This window comes from Trachypithecus francoisi, unplaced genomic scaffold (assembly GCF_009764315.1).
Source record: "Trachypithecus francoisi isolate TF-2019V2 unplaced genomic scaffold, Tfra_2.0 Lachesis_group4, whole genome shotgun sequence".
NCBI classification, from domain to species: domain Eukaryota; kingdom Metazoa; phylum Chordata; class Mammalia; order Primates; family Cercopithecidae; genus Trachypithecus; species Trachypithecus francoisi.
In genome coordinates this window covers 67,377,177-67,389,897 of record NW_022681469.1, presented here as the reverse complement: position 1 = coordinate 67,389,897, position 12,721 = coordinate 67,377,177, and positions in this window count along the sequence as shown.

Below are 12,721 nucleotides of genomic sequence, written 5' to 3'. Positions count from 1 at the left end.
ATCGACTAGAAAATCTAGAAGAAATGGATAATTTCCTGGACACTTACACTCTCCCAAGACTGAACCAGGAAGAAGTTGAATCCCTGAATAGACCAATAACAGGCTCTGAAATTGAGGCAACAATTAATAGCCTACCCACGAAAAAAAGTCCAGGACCAGATGGATTCACAGCTGAATTCTACCAGAGGTACAAGGAGGAGCTGGTACCATTCCTTCTGAAACTATTCCAATCAATAGAAAAAGAGGGAATCCTCCCTAACTCATTTTATGAGGCCAACAGCATCCTGATACCAAAGCCTGGCAGAGACACAACAAAAAAAGGGAATTTTAGACCAATATCCCTGATGAACATCGATGCAAAAATTCTCAATAAAATACTGGCAAACCGGATTCAGCAGCACATCAAAAAGCTTATCCACCATGATCAAGTGGGCTTCATCCCTGGGATGCAAGGCTGGTTCAACATTCGCAAATCAATAAATGTAATCCAGCATATAAACAGAACCAAAGACAAGAACCACATGATTATCTCAATAGATGCAGAAAAGGCTTTTGACAAAATTCAACAGCCCTTTATGCTAAAAACGCTCAATAAATTCGGTATTGATGGAACGTACCTCAAAATAATAAGAGCTATTTACGACAAACCCACAGCTAATATCATACTGAATGGGCAAAAACTGGAAAAATTCCCTTTGAAAACTGGCACAAGACAGGGATGCCCTCTCTCACCACTCCTATTCAACATAGTGTTGGAAGTTCTGGCTAGGGCAATCAGGCAAGAGAAAGAAATCAAGGGTATCCAGTTAGGAAAAGAAGAAGTCAAATTGTCCCTGTTTGCAGATGACATGATTGTATATTTAGAAAAACCCATCGTCTCAGCCCAAAATCTCCTTAAGCTGATAAGCAACTTCAGCAAAGTTTCAGGATACAAAATTAATGTGCAAAAATCACAAGCATTCTTATACACCAGTAACAGACAAGCAGAGAGCCAAGTCAGGAATGAACTTCCATTCACAATTGCTTCAAAGAGAATAAAATACCTAGGAATCCAGCTTACAAGGGATGTAAAGGACCTCTTCAAGGAGAACTACAAACCACTGCTCAGTGAAATCAAAGAGGACACAAACAAATGGAAGAACATACCATGCTCATGGATAGGAAGAATCAATATCGTGAAAATGGCCATACTGCCCAAGGTTATTTATAGATTCAATGCCATCCCCATCAAGCTACCAATGAGTTTCTTCACCGAATTGGAAAAAACTGCTTTAAAGTTCATATGGAACCAAAAAAGAGCCCGCATTGCCAAGACAATCCTAGGTCAAAAGGACAAAGCTGGAGGCGTCACGCTACCTGACTTCAAACTATACTACAAGGCTACAGTAACCAAAACAGCATGGTACTGGTACCACAACAGAGAAATAGACCAGTGGAACAGAACAGAGTCCTCAGAATAATACCACACATCTACAGCCATCTGATCTTTGACAAACCTGACAAAAACAAGAAATGGGGAAAGGATTCCCTATTTAATAAATGGTGCTGGGAAAATTGGCTAGCCACAAGTAGAAAGCTGAAACTGGATCCTTTCCTTACCCCTTATACGAAAATTAATTCAAGATGGATTAGAGACTTAAATGTTAGACCTAATAGCATAAAAACCCTAGAAGAAAATCTAGGTAGTACCATTCAGGACATAGGCATGGGCAAGGACTTCATGTCTAAAACACCAAAAGCAACAGCAGCAAAAGCCAAAATTGACAAATGGGATCTCATTAAACTAAAGAGCTTTTGCACAGCAAAAGAAACTACCATCAGAGTGAACAGGCAACCTACAGAATGGGAGAAAATTTTTGCAACCTACTCATCTGACAAAGGGCTAATATCCAGAATCTACCAAGAACTCAAACAAATATACAAGAAAAAAACAAACAACCCCATCAAAAAGTGGGGAAAGGATATGAACAGACATTTCTCAAAAGAAGACATCCATACAGCCAACAGACACATGAAAAAATGCTCGTCATCACTCGCCATCAGAGAAATGCAAATCAAAACCACAATGAGATACCATCTCACACCAGTTAGAATGGCAATCATTAAGAAGTCAGGAAACAATAGATGTTGGAGAGGATGTGGAGAAATAGGAACACTTTTACACTGTTGGTGGGATTGTAAACTAGTTCAACCATTATGGAAAACAGTATGGCGATTCCTCAAGGATCTAGAACTAGATGTACCATATGACCCAGCCATCCCACTACTGGGTATATACCCAAAGGATTATAAATTACTCTACTACAAAGACACATGCACACGTATGTTTATTGCGGCACTATTCACAATAGCAAAGACTTGGAATCAACCCAAATGTCCATCTGTGACAGACTGGATTAAGAAAATGTGGCACATATACACCATGGAATACTATGCAGCCATCAAAAAGGATGAGTTTGCGTCCTTTGTAGGGACATGGATGCAGCTGGAAACCATCATTCTTAGCAAACTATCACAAGAAGAGAAACCAAACACCGCATGTTCTCACTCATAGGTGGGAACTGAACAATGAGATCACTTGGACTCGGGAAGGGGAACATCACACACTGGGGCCTATCATGGGGAGGGGGGAGGAGGGAGGGATTGCATTGGGGAGTTATACATGATATAAACGTTATGCACATGTACCCTAGAACTTAAAGTATAATAAAAAATTAAAAAAAAAAAGAATTTGATAAAATCATGCTGGATAACCACAAAAAGCGATTAAAAAGTGAATTATTTTTAGTAAAAAAAAAAAAAAAAAAAAAAAAGAAAAATAAGTGCTTAAATCAAATTTTTAAAGGAAATATAAAAGCTATAATGCCTTTTAGTTCACATAGCTTTAAGAAATAAAAATAGTTTTAAAATAATTGGTAAAATGCAGATGTCAAAATGTAAATAGGTGGCCTAAATCATGTAAATCAGACGCTAGGTTTGCTAAATGTTTCAAGGTTGTAAACTGCCTGCTTTACAACTTGGTAAAGCCTGGGTACATCCAAAAGTAACCCCACACTTAACTATGCTGGAAAAAGTCAGACGTTATCTGTGCCTAGTACATAATTAAGACAATGTACCAGTTTTACATTAAAGTTAAAAATTGCCAAGAGTTACCATTATAACATGTAAATGAGACTACTGAAATTTGATTTACATGAAAGGTGTGTAAGAACAGTAAAATGTGTTTGTGGTAAAAGATTGTAAAAAGACATAGAAATGTAAATCTTGCCTAGGGATAAAGGATTGTTTTAAAACCAATGTAAGGGTAAAATTTGGCTTTCTCTCCCTTGTACAAGATTTTCATGTAATAGTGAAAGATAATGAAAATTTTTAATTTGCCTTGCAGATAGACTGCCAAGGAGAAGAGTGAGAAGACAGGAGACAAATTGTTTGGAAAGCTAAATCTTCCCTCTTAATGAGTAAAGGTTTTTGCCTTGTCTTAAAGTTTCTGAGTCCTAATTTTGGCAAAACAAATAACTTATGGTAATCCAGAATCATATTTTATAATATTAAGTGTTTTAAACCTCTAACATTTACTTCCCAAAATCAAACTTCAGTTCCAAAATTGTCTCTCTTGACCCCTAGCTTTTGGATGCTACAGAAGGCCCCTGAAGCATCCAGTAGAGAGGTAAACAGGATTATTTCACATGTTTAGGTACATGGGATTGGCCAAATGGTGTTTAATGATCTTCAGTTATATTTTAGTGAATAATATTAATATATGTTCCAAAATTGTATGGGTTTTCTAAAATTCTAATGTCTGAGTATATGCTAGAAATCATAATTAAGTTTATTATGTTAAGTTATTGTAAACCACAGAAAGAATAAAATTTGTCAGTCATGTTCTTGACTAACTGCCTTGGACATTTCACCATTCACAATCATCTTGTTTTAATCCTCTTTAAAGGATGGTTTATTATCAGCTATAGGACTTTGACACATACTCTCAAATGCAAGTTTCTGATAACTTTGGAGATAAATATTCTGATAACATTGATAATATTCAATGTTCTGATAACATTGGAATAAAGGAAAAATGTACAGGACTCATAAAGAGCTAAAATATTCATGAATATCAAGCAAAACAAGAGTTAACAAAATGGACTTTTTAACCTTTTTGCTTAAAATGTTGCTAATCCTTGTTTTGTTTTTCAGAGTCAAGGAAACTTATTTTAAGCTATTTACAGCCTTTAATAATTATGTAAGTATATTACTGTAAACAAAATTCGGAGCATATTTGTTTCTCTCTGTTTCCTTTAGAACTTGGAAACTATTTGTGAGTATTCTTAACTTATGATAATATAATTATTTGCATTAGCACAATGAGAATCATTTTCTTTTACAAGAGGACACAATTGGAGAAAGTGGTTGTCTTGTCAAGGTTTTAACCAGAAGGCTGTGCTTCCCTTTAAGGAATCAAGCTTGACTTGCAGAGCCAATAAAAGCCCCTTGGGAAAACTGCTTCATACTTTGTCTACACAGCCTCCGAACAGGGTTCCTAACCTGTGGCAAGTAAAGAATGTCACTTTCTACAGGCCCAGGAACCCCAGGTTCTTGGGATCTCAAGGAGAGAGGAATTCACCCAACTCATAGGTATTTGAGGGTACAAACCCATGGCGGGGCTCAACTTTAAAAAGCTCTATCTGAGATTCCTGTGGAACAGTTTCATCAAAGCCAATTTAAAAACCTAGGTAAAAATAATTATTCTTGCTGCACTTTGTACAAATAATCAGGCCAAATATAAAACTAAAGTTGATTTTCCAAAAACTCAGTCCTATCATGATTTGTTTTTTAACAAAAATAAGGAGTAGAGAGAGAAAAATTATGTTTCAAAACATATCATATGCTTGTCATTAATTCTAATCTCATTGGTTGTTTTTAAGTTTTTCTCTACATTTTAAACTAATCCTGCTTATTCCTATAAGCCAACCAGCAATCTCTGGCTGCAGCTCAGAAAGTACAAAATTACTTTTTGTACTTTTTGGGTGATGTACAAATCTGAATCAATATTCTAGTTCTTGGCGATTATCCTATAAATCCTGTCAGGTGATGGGAGTAAATACAGTGCCCATAACCCAGAGGTTTCTTTGGGAAAATAAAACCAAGGAAGTTAACCAAAGCCAAGCCCCTTGCACCCAAATCTTAGTGGGAATAACTGTGGCCACCAGTTATCTGTACATGTCAGCAGCCTTGGGATTTTTAAGCTGTCCTTATCCCCTGCTTGTTTCCTCTACTAACCCAAATTGTTTCTTCTTGCCTAAAGGCTATCAAACTCCAAATGGTAATGCAAATGAAACAATACATGGATGTGCCTTTCTTCCAGGAATCCTTAGACCAGCCCCAGGAGAAACCCTAACCACTGTTCCCCACACAGTGCCCCTTTCCAGCAGGAAGTAGCCCGAAGAATCATCACCCCATTCCCCCTAACAGCAATTAGGGTCTCCATTCCTGAGGAAGGAAATAAGATAAGAGAAAGGAAGAAACCAGTCAGGGAGGCAGTTAAAGTGGGTCCTTGGTTGAATTCTTTCAAACAAAAGAATAGCCTGAAGGCACATATAAGGGAATTTGCACAGGATGGCTTGCCTAAGACATGGCCACAGCCACACAGATAAGAAAGGCTACACAGGTGACTTGCCCAGACATGCTCAGCAATGGGAAATTCCACCCCCTGACACATACACAGTAAGCGGAACAAAGCAATTTGGAGTACCTCAAGCTAAGGGCCCACATGTGCACTAGGAGGACAGGGTGGAGCTGTAGAAATTCATGCTCTATGCAGATGAAATGCCCAGGTATCATCAGTTTCTTATAAAAGCCTTTGCATTCAACTGTAAAAATGAAGGCTCTCTTCCGGGCCTCCTCTCAATAGCAGAGAGCTTTTTTCTTTTGCTTATTAAACTTTTGCTCCAACCTCACCATTTGTGCCCATGCTTCTTAATTTTCTTAGTCCTGAGACAAGGAGCTCTGGGTGATACCTCAAAATGAGAGACTGCTACATTGTGGTGCACTGGCAAGACTGTAACATCCCTTAAAGGCAAAGAGAAAAAAATAATAAAGAAAAGAATTCAATTTTTCAAGAGATAGTGATAAGAAAGGATATAGAAGAAATGAAGATGAGTGAATGGAATGTCAGCAGCACTTTTCTCAAATGCCATTGAAGGGAAAATGCACGGAGAACCCCCATCTAGCAACTTTTAAGTATTGCCATTAAACCACTTATGAAAAAACACCTTAATAAACATACTTCAGCATATTAACCATGATGATTACTGAGTGGTAAAACCATGTATGATTTCTTTCTTTCTACATTTCCATATTCTCCATGTTTTCAAAAATAAGACATTTTATAAGTTAAAGCTATCAACAGATTGGGTAATATTTTTTCTTTTTTTTTTTTGTTTTGAGACAGAGTCTTGCTCTGTTGCCCAGGCTGGAGTGCAGTGGTGCAATCTCGGATCACTGAAAGCTCTGCCTCCTGGGTTCATGCCATTCTCCTGCCTCAGACTCCCGAGTAGGTGGGAATACAGGCACCTGCCACCATGCCCAGCTAATTTTTTGTATTTTTTAGTAGAGACAGGGTTTCACCATGTTAGCCAGGATGGTCTTGATCTCCTGACCTCATGATCCACCCCTCTCATCTTTTCTTAAATTATACTTTAAGTTCTGGGGTACACATGCAGAAAGTGCAGATTTGTTACATAGCTATACACATGCCATGGTGGTTTGCTGCACCCATCACCCCATCATCTACATTAGGTATTTCTCCTAATGCTATCCCTACCCTAGTCCCCCAACCCCCAACAGACCCCAGTGTGTCATGTTTCCCTCCCTATATCCATGTGTTTGCATTGTTCAACACCCACTTATGAGTGAGAACATGTGGTGTTTGGTTTTCTGCTCCTGTGTTAGTTTGTTGAGTGTGATGGTTTCCAGCTTCATCCATGTCCCTGCAAAGGACATGAACTCATCATTTTTTATGGCTGCACAGTATTCCATGGTGTATATGTGCAACATTATCTGGTCTATCATTGATGGATATTTGGGTTGGTTCCAAGTCTTTGCTATTATAAACAGTGCTGCAATAAACATACATGTGCATGTGTCTTTATAATAAAATGATTTTTAATCCTTTGGGTATAAACCCAGCAATGGGATTGCTGGGTCAAATGGTATTTCTGGTTCTACATCCTTGAAGAATCACCACACTGTTTTCCACAATGGATGAACTAATTTACACTCCCACCAACAGTGTAAAAGCATTCCTAATTCTCCATATCCTCTCCAGCATCTGTTGTTTCCTGACTTTTTAATGTTTGCCATTCTAACAGGCATGAGGTGATATCTCATTGTGGTTTTGATTTACATTTCTCTAATGACCAGTGATAATGAGCTTTTTATGTTTGTTGGCTGCATAAAAGTCTTATTTTGAGAAGTGTCTGTTCATATCCTTCACCCACTTTTTGATGGGGTTATTTTCCTTGTAAATTTGTTTAAGTTCTTTGTAGATTCTGGATATTAGCCCTTTGTCAAATAAATAGATTGCAAACATTTTCTTCCATTCTGTGGGTTGCCTGCTCACTCTGATGATAGCTTCTTTTGCTTTGAAAGTGCTATCATTGGCTGGGCGCGGTGGCTCAAGCCTGTAATCCCAGCACTTTGGGAGGCCGAGACGGGCGGATCACGAAGTCGGGAGATCGAGACCATCCTGGCTAACATGGTGAAACCCCGTCTCTACTAAAAAATACAAAAAAACTAGCCGGGCGAGGTGGCGGGCGCCTGTAGTCCCAGCTACTCGGGAGGCTGAGGCAGGAGAATGGCGTGAACCCAGGAGATGGGGCTTGCAGTGAGCAGAGATCCGGCCACTGCACTCCAGCCTGGGTAACAGAGCGAGACTCTGTCTCAAAAAAAAAAAAAAGAAAGTGCTATCATCACTCTGATGATAGCTTCTTTTGCTGTGAAAGTGCTATCATCGCTCTGATGATAGCTTCTTTTGCTCTTTAGTTTAATTAGATCTCATTTGTCAATGTTGGCTTTTGTTGCCATTGCTTTTGGTGTTTTTGCCATGAAGTCTTTGCCCCTACCTATGTCCTGAATGGTATTGCCTAGGTTTTCTCCTAGGGTTTTTATGGTTTTATGTCTTACATTTAATTAGTTAATCCATCTTTAGTTAATTTTTGTATAAGGTGTAAGGAAAAAGTCCAGTTTCAATTTTCTGCATATGGCTAGCCAGTTTTCCCAGCACAATTTATTAAATAGGGAATCCTTTCCCCACTGCTTGTTTTTGTCAGTTTTGTCAAAAAATCAGATGGTTGAAGATGTGTGGTGTTATTTCTGAGGCTTCTGTTCTGTTCTATTGTTTTATATATCTGTTTTGGTACCAGTACCATGCTGCGTTGGTTACTGTAGGCTTGTAGTATAGTTTGCTGTCAGGTAACATGATGCCTCCAACTTTGTTCTTTTTGCTTAGGATTGTCTTGGCTATATGGGCTCTTTTTCGGTTCCATATGAAATTTAAAGTAGTTTTTTGTAATTCTGTGAAGAAAGTCAATGGTAGCTTCATGGGGATAGCATGGAATCTATAAATTGCTTTGGGCAGTATGGCCATTTTCATGATACTGATTCTTCCTATCCATGAGCATGGGATGTTTTTCCATTTGTTTGTGTCCTTTCTTATTTCCTTGAGCACTGGTTTGTAGTTCTGCTTGAATAGGTCCATCACATCCCTTGAAAGTTGTATTTCTAGCTATTTTATTCTCTTTGTAGCAATTGTGAATGGGAGTTCACTTATGATTTGGCTCTCTGTTGGTCTGTTATTGGTGTATAGGAATGCTTGTGATTTTTGCATATTGATTTTGTATCCTGAGGCTTTGCTGAAGTTGTTTATTAGCTTAAGGAGATTTTGGACTGAGATGGTGGGGTTTTGTAAATATACAATCATGTCATCTGCAAACAGAAAATTTGACTTCCTCTTTTCTATTTGAATACATTTATTGCTTTCTCTTGCCTGATTGCCCTGGCCAGAATTTTCAATACTATATTGAATATGAGTTGTGAGAGAGGTCATCCTTGTCTTGTGGTGGTTTTCAAAGGGAATGCTTCCAGCTTTTGCCCGTTCAGTATGATATTGGCTGTGAGTTTGTCATAAATAGCTCTTACTATTTTGAGATACGTTCCCTCAATACCTAGTTTATTGAGAGTTTTTAGTGTGAAGGGGTGTTGAATTTTATCGAAGGCCTTTTCTGCATCTATTGAGATAATCATGTGGTTTTTGTCATTGGTTCTGTTTATGTGATGGATTACATTTATTGATTTGTGTATGTTGAACCAGCCTTTCATCCCAGGGATGAAGCCGACTTGATTGTGGTGGATAAGATGTTGATGTGCTGCTGGATTTGGTTTGCCAGCATTTTATTGAGGATTTTTGCATCAATGTTTATCAGGGAAATTGGTTTGAAGTTTTCTTTTTTTGTTGTGTCTCTGCCAGGTTTTGGTATCAGGATGATGCTGGCCTCATAAAATGCATTAGGGAAGAGTCCCTTTTTTTCTATTGTTTGAAATACTTTTGGAAGGAACAGTACCAGCTCCTCTTTGTACCTCTGGTAGAATTCGGCTGTGAATACATGTCCTGGACTTTTTTGGTTGGTAGGCTGTTAATTACTGCCTCAATTTCAGAACTTGTTATTAGTCTATTCAGGGATTCAACTTCTTCCTGGTTTAGACTCGGGAGGGTGTATGTGTCCAGGAATTTATCCATTTCTTCTAGATTTTCTAGTTTATTTATATAGAGGTGTTTATAATATTCTGTGATGGTGGTTTGTATTTCTGTGGGATGAGTGATAATATCCCCTTTATCATTTTTATTGCATCTGTTTGATTCTTCTGTCTTTTCTTCTTTATTAGTCTGGCTAGTGTTCTATCTATTTTGTTGATCCTTCAAAAAACCAGCTCCTAGATTTATCGATTTTTTGAAGGGTTTTTCATGTCTCTATCTCCTTCAGTTCTGCTCTGATCTTAGTTATTTCTTGTCTTGTGGTAGCTTTTGAACTTGTTTGCTCTTGCTTCTCTAGTTCTTTTCGTTGTGATGTTAGGGTGTAGATTTTAGATCTTTCCTGCTTCCTCCTGTGGACATTTAGTGCTATAAATTTCCCTCTGAACACTGCTTTAACTGTGTCCCAGAGATTCTGATACATTGTGTCTTTGTTCTCATTGGTTTCATACAACTTATTTATTTCTGCTGTAATTTCATTATTTATCCAGTAGTCATTCAGCAGCAGGCTGTTCAGTTTTCATGTGGTTGTACAGTTTTGAGTGAGTTTCTTAATCCTGAGTTCTAATTTGATTGTACTGTGGTCTGAGAGACTATGATTTTCATTCTTTTGCGTTTGCTGAGTAGTGTTTTACTTCCAATTATGTGGTCAGTTTTAGAATAAGTGGGATGTGGTGCTGAGAAGAATGTATATTATGTCAATTTGGGGTGGAGAGTTCTGTAGATGTCTGTTAGGTCTGCTCAGTCCAGACCTGAGTTCAAGTCCTGAGTATCCCTGTGAATTTTCTGTCTAATTGATCTGTTTAATATGGACAGTGAGATGTTAAAGTCTCCCACTATTGTTGTGTGGGAGTCTAAGTCTCTTTGTAGGTCTCTAAGGACTTGCTTTATGAATCTGGGTGCTCCTGTATTGGATGCATGTATATTTAGGATTGTTAGCTCTTCTTGTTACATTGATTCCTCTACCATTATGTAATGCCCTTGTCTCTTTTGATCTTTGTTGGTTTATAGTCTGTTTTATCAGAGACTAGGATTGCAACTGCTGCTTTTTTTTTTTTTTTTTTTTTTTTGCTTTCCATTTGTTTGGTAAATATTCCTCCATCCCTTTATTTTGAGCCAATGCATGTCTTTGCATGTGAGATGAGTTTCCTGAATACAGCACACCAATGAGTTTTGACTCTTTATCCAATTTGCCAGTCTGTGTCTTTTAATTGGGGCATTTAGCCCATTTACATTTAAGATTAATATTGTTATGTGTGAATTTGATCCTGTCATTATGACACTAGCTGGTTACTTTGTCCGTTAATTGATGCAGTTTCTTCATAATGTTGATGGTCTTTACAATTTGGTATGTTTTTGCAATAGCTGGTCCTGGTTGTTCCTTTCCATGTTTAGTGCTTCCTTCAGAATATCTTGTAAGGCAGGCAACAAAGGTGACAAAATCTCTCAGAATTTGCTTGTCTGTAAAGGATTTTATTTTTTTATTTTTATTTTTTTTTGAGACGGAGTCTGGCTCTGTCGCCCAGGCTGGAGTGCAGTGGCCGGATCTCAGCTCACTGCAAGCTCCGCCTCCCAGGTTTACGCCATTCTCCTGCCTCAGCCTCCCGAGTAGCTGGGACTACAGGCGCCCGCCACCTCGCCCGGCTAATTAAGGATTTTATTTCTCCTTTGCTTATGAAGCTTAGTTTGGCTGGATATGAAATTCTGAGTTGAAAATTATTTTATTTAAGAATGTTCAGTATTGGCTTCCACTCTCTTGCCTTTTAGGGTTTCTGCAGAGAAATCTGGTGTTAGTCTGATGGGCTTCCCTTTGTGGGTAACCCCACGTTTCTCTCTGGCTGCCCTTCACTTTTTTCCTTCATTTCAACCTTAGTGAATCTGACTATTATGTGTGTTAGGGTTGCTCTTCTCAAGGAGTATATTTGTGCTGTTCTCTGTATTTCCTGAATTTGAATGTTGGCCTGTCTTGCTAGGTTGGGGAAGTTCTGCTGGATAATATCCTGAAGAGTGTTTTCCAACCTGGTTCCATTCTCCGCATCACTTTCAGGTACACCAATCAAACGTAGGTTTGATCTTTTTACATAGTCCCATATTTCTTGGAGGCTTGGTCCATTCCTTTTCATTATTTTTTTTCTAATCTTGTCTTCACAGTTTATTTCATTAAGTTGGCCTTCAATCTCTGATATCCTTTCTTCCACTTGATTGATTCGGCTATTGATACTTGTGTATGCTTCACAAAGTTCTCATGCTTTGTTTTTCAGCTCCATCAGGTCATTTGTTTTCTTCTCTACATTGGTTATTCTAGTTAGCAATTCCTCTAACCTTTTTTCAACCTTTCAACCTTTATTAACTATCTTGCATTGGGTTAGAACACGCTCCTTTAGCTCAGAGGAGTTTGTTGTTACCCACCTTCTGAAGCCTACTTCTGTCAATTTGTCCAATTCATTCTCCATCCAGTTTTGTTTATTTGCTAGCGAAGTGTTGTGATCCTTTGGAAGAGAAGAGGCATTCTGGTTTTTGGAATTTTCAGCCTTTTTGCACTGGTTTCTCCCCATCTTTGTGGATTTATCTACCTTTGGTCTTTGATCTTGGTGACCTTTGGATGGGGTTTCTGAGTGGGTGTCCTTTTTGTTGATGTTGATGCTATTCCTTTCTGTTTATTAGTTTTCTTCTAACAGCCAGGCTTCTCTGCTGCAGGTCTGCTAGAGTTTGCTGGAGGTCCACTTCAGACCCTGTTTGCTTGTATCACCAGCAGAGGCTTCACAACAGCAAAAATTGCTGCCCGTTTCCTCCTCTGGAAGCTTTATCCCAGAGTGGCATTCATCAGATGCCATCTGGAACTCTCCTGTATGAGGTGTCTACTGGCCCCTGCTGGGAGGTATCTCCAGTCAGGAGACACAGGGTCAGGCATCTACT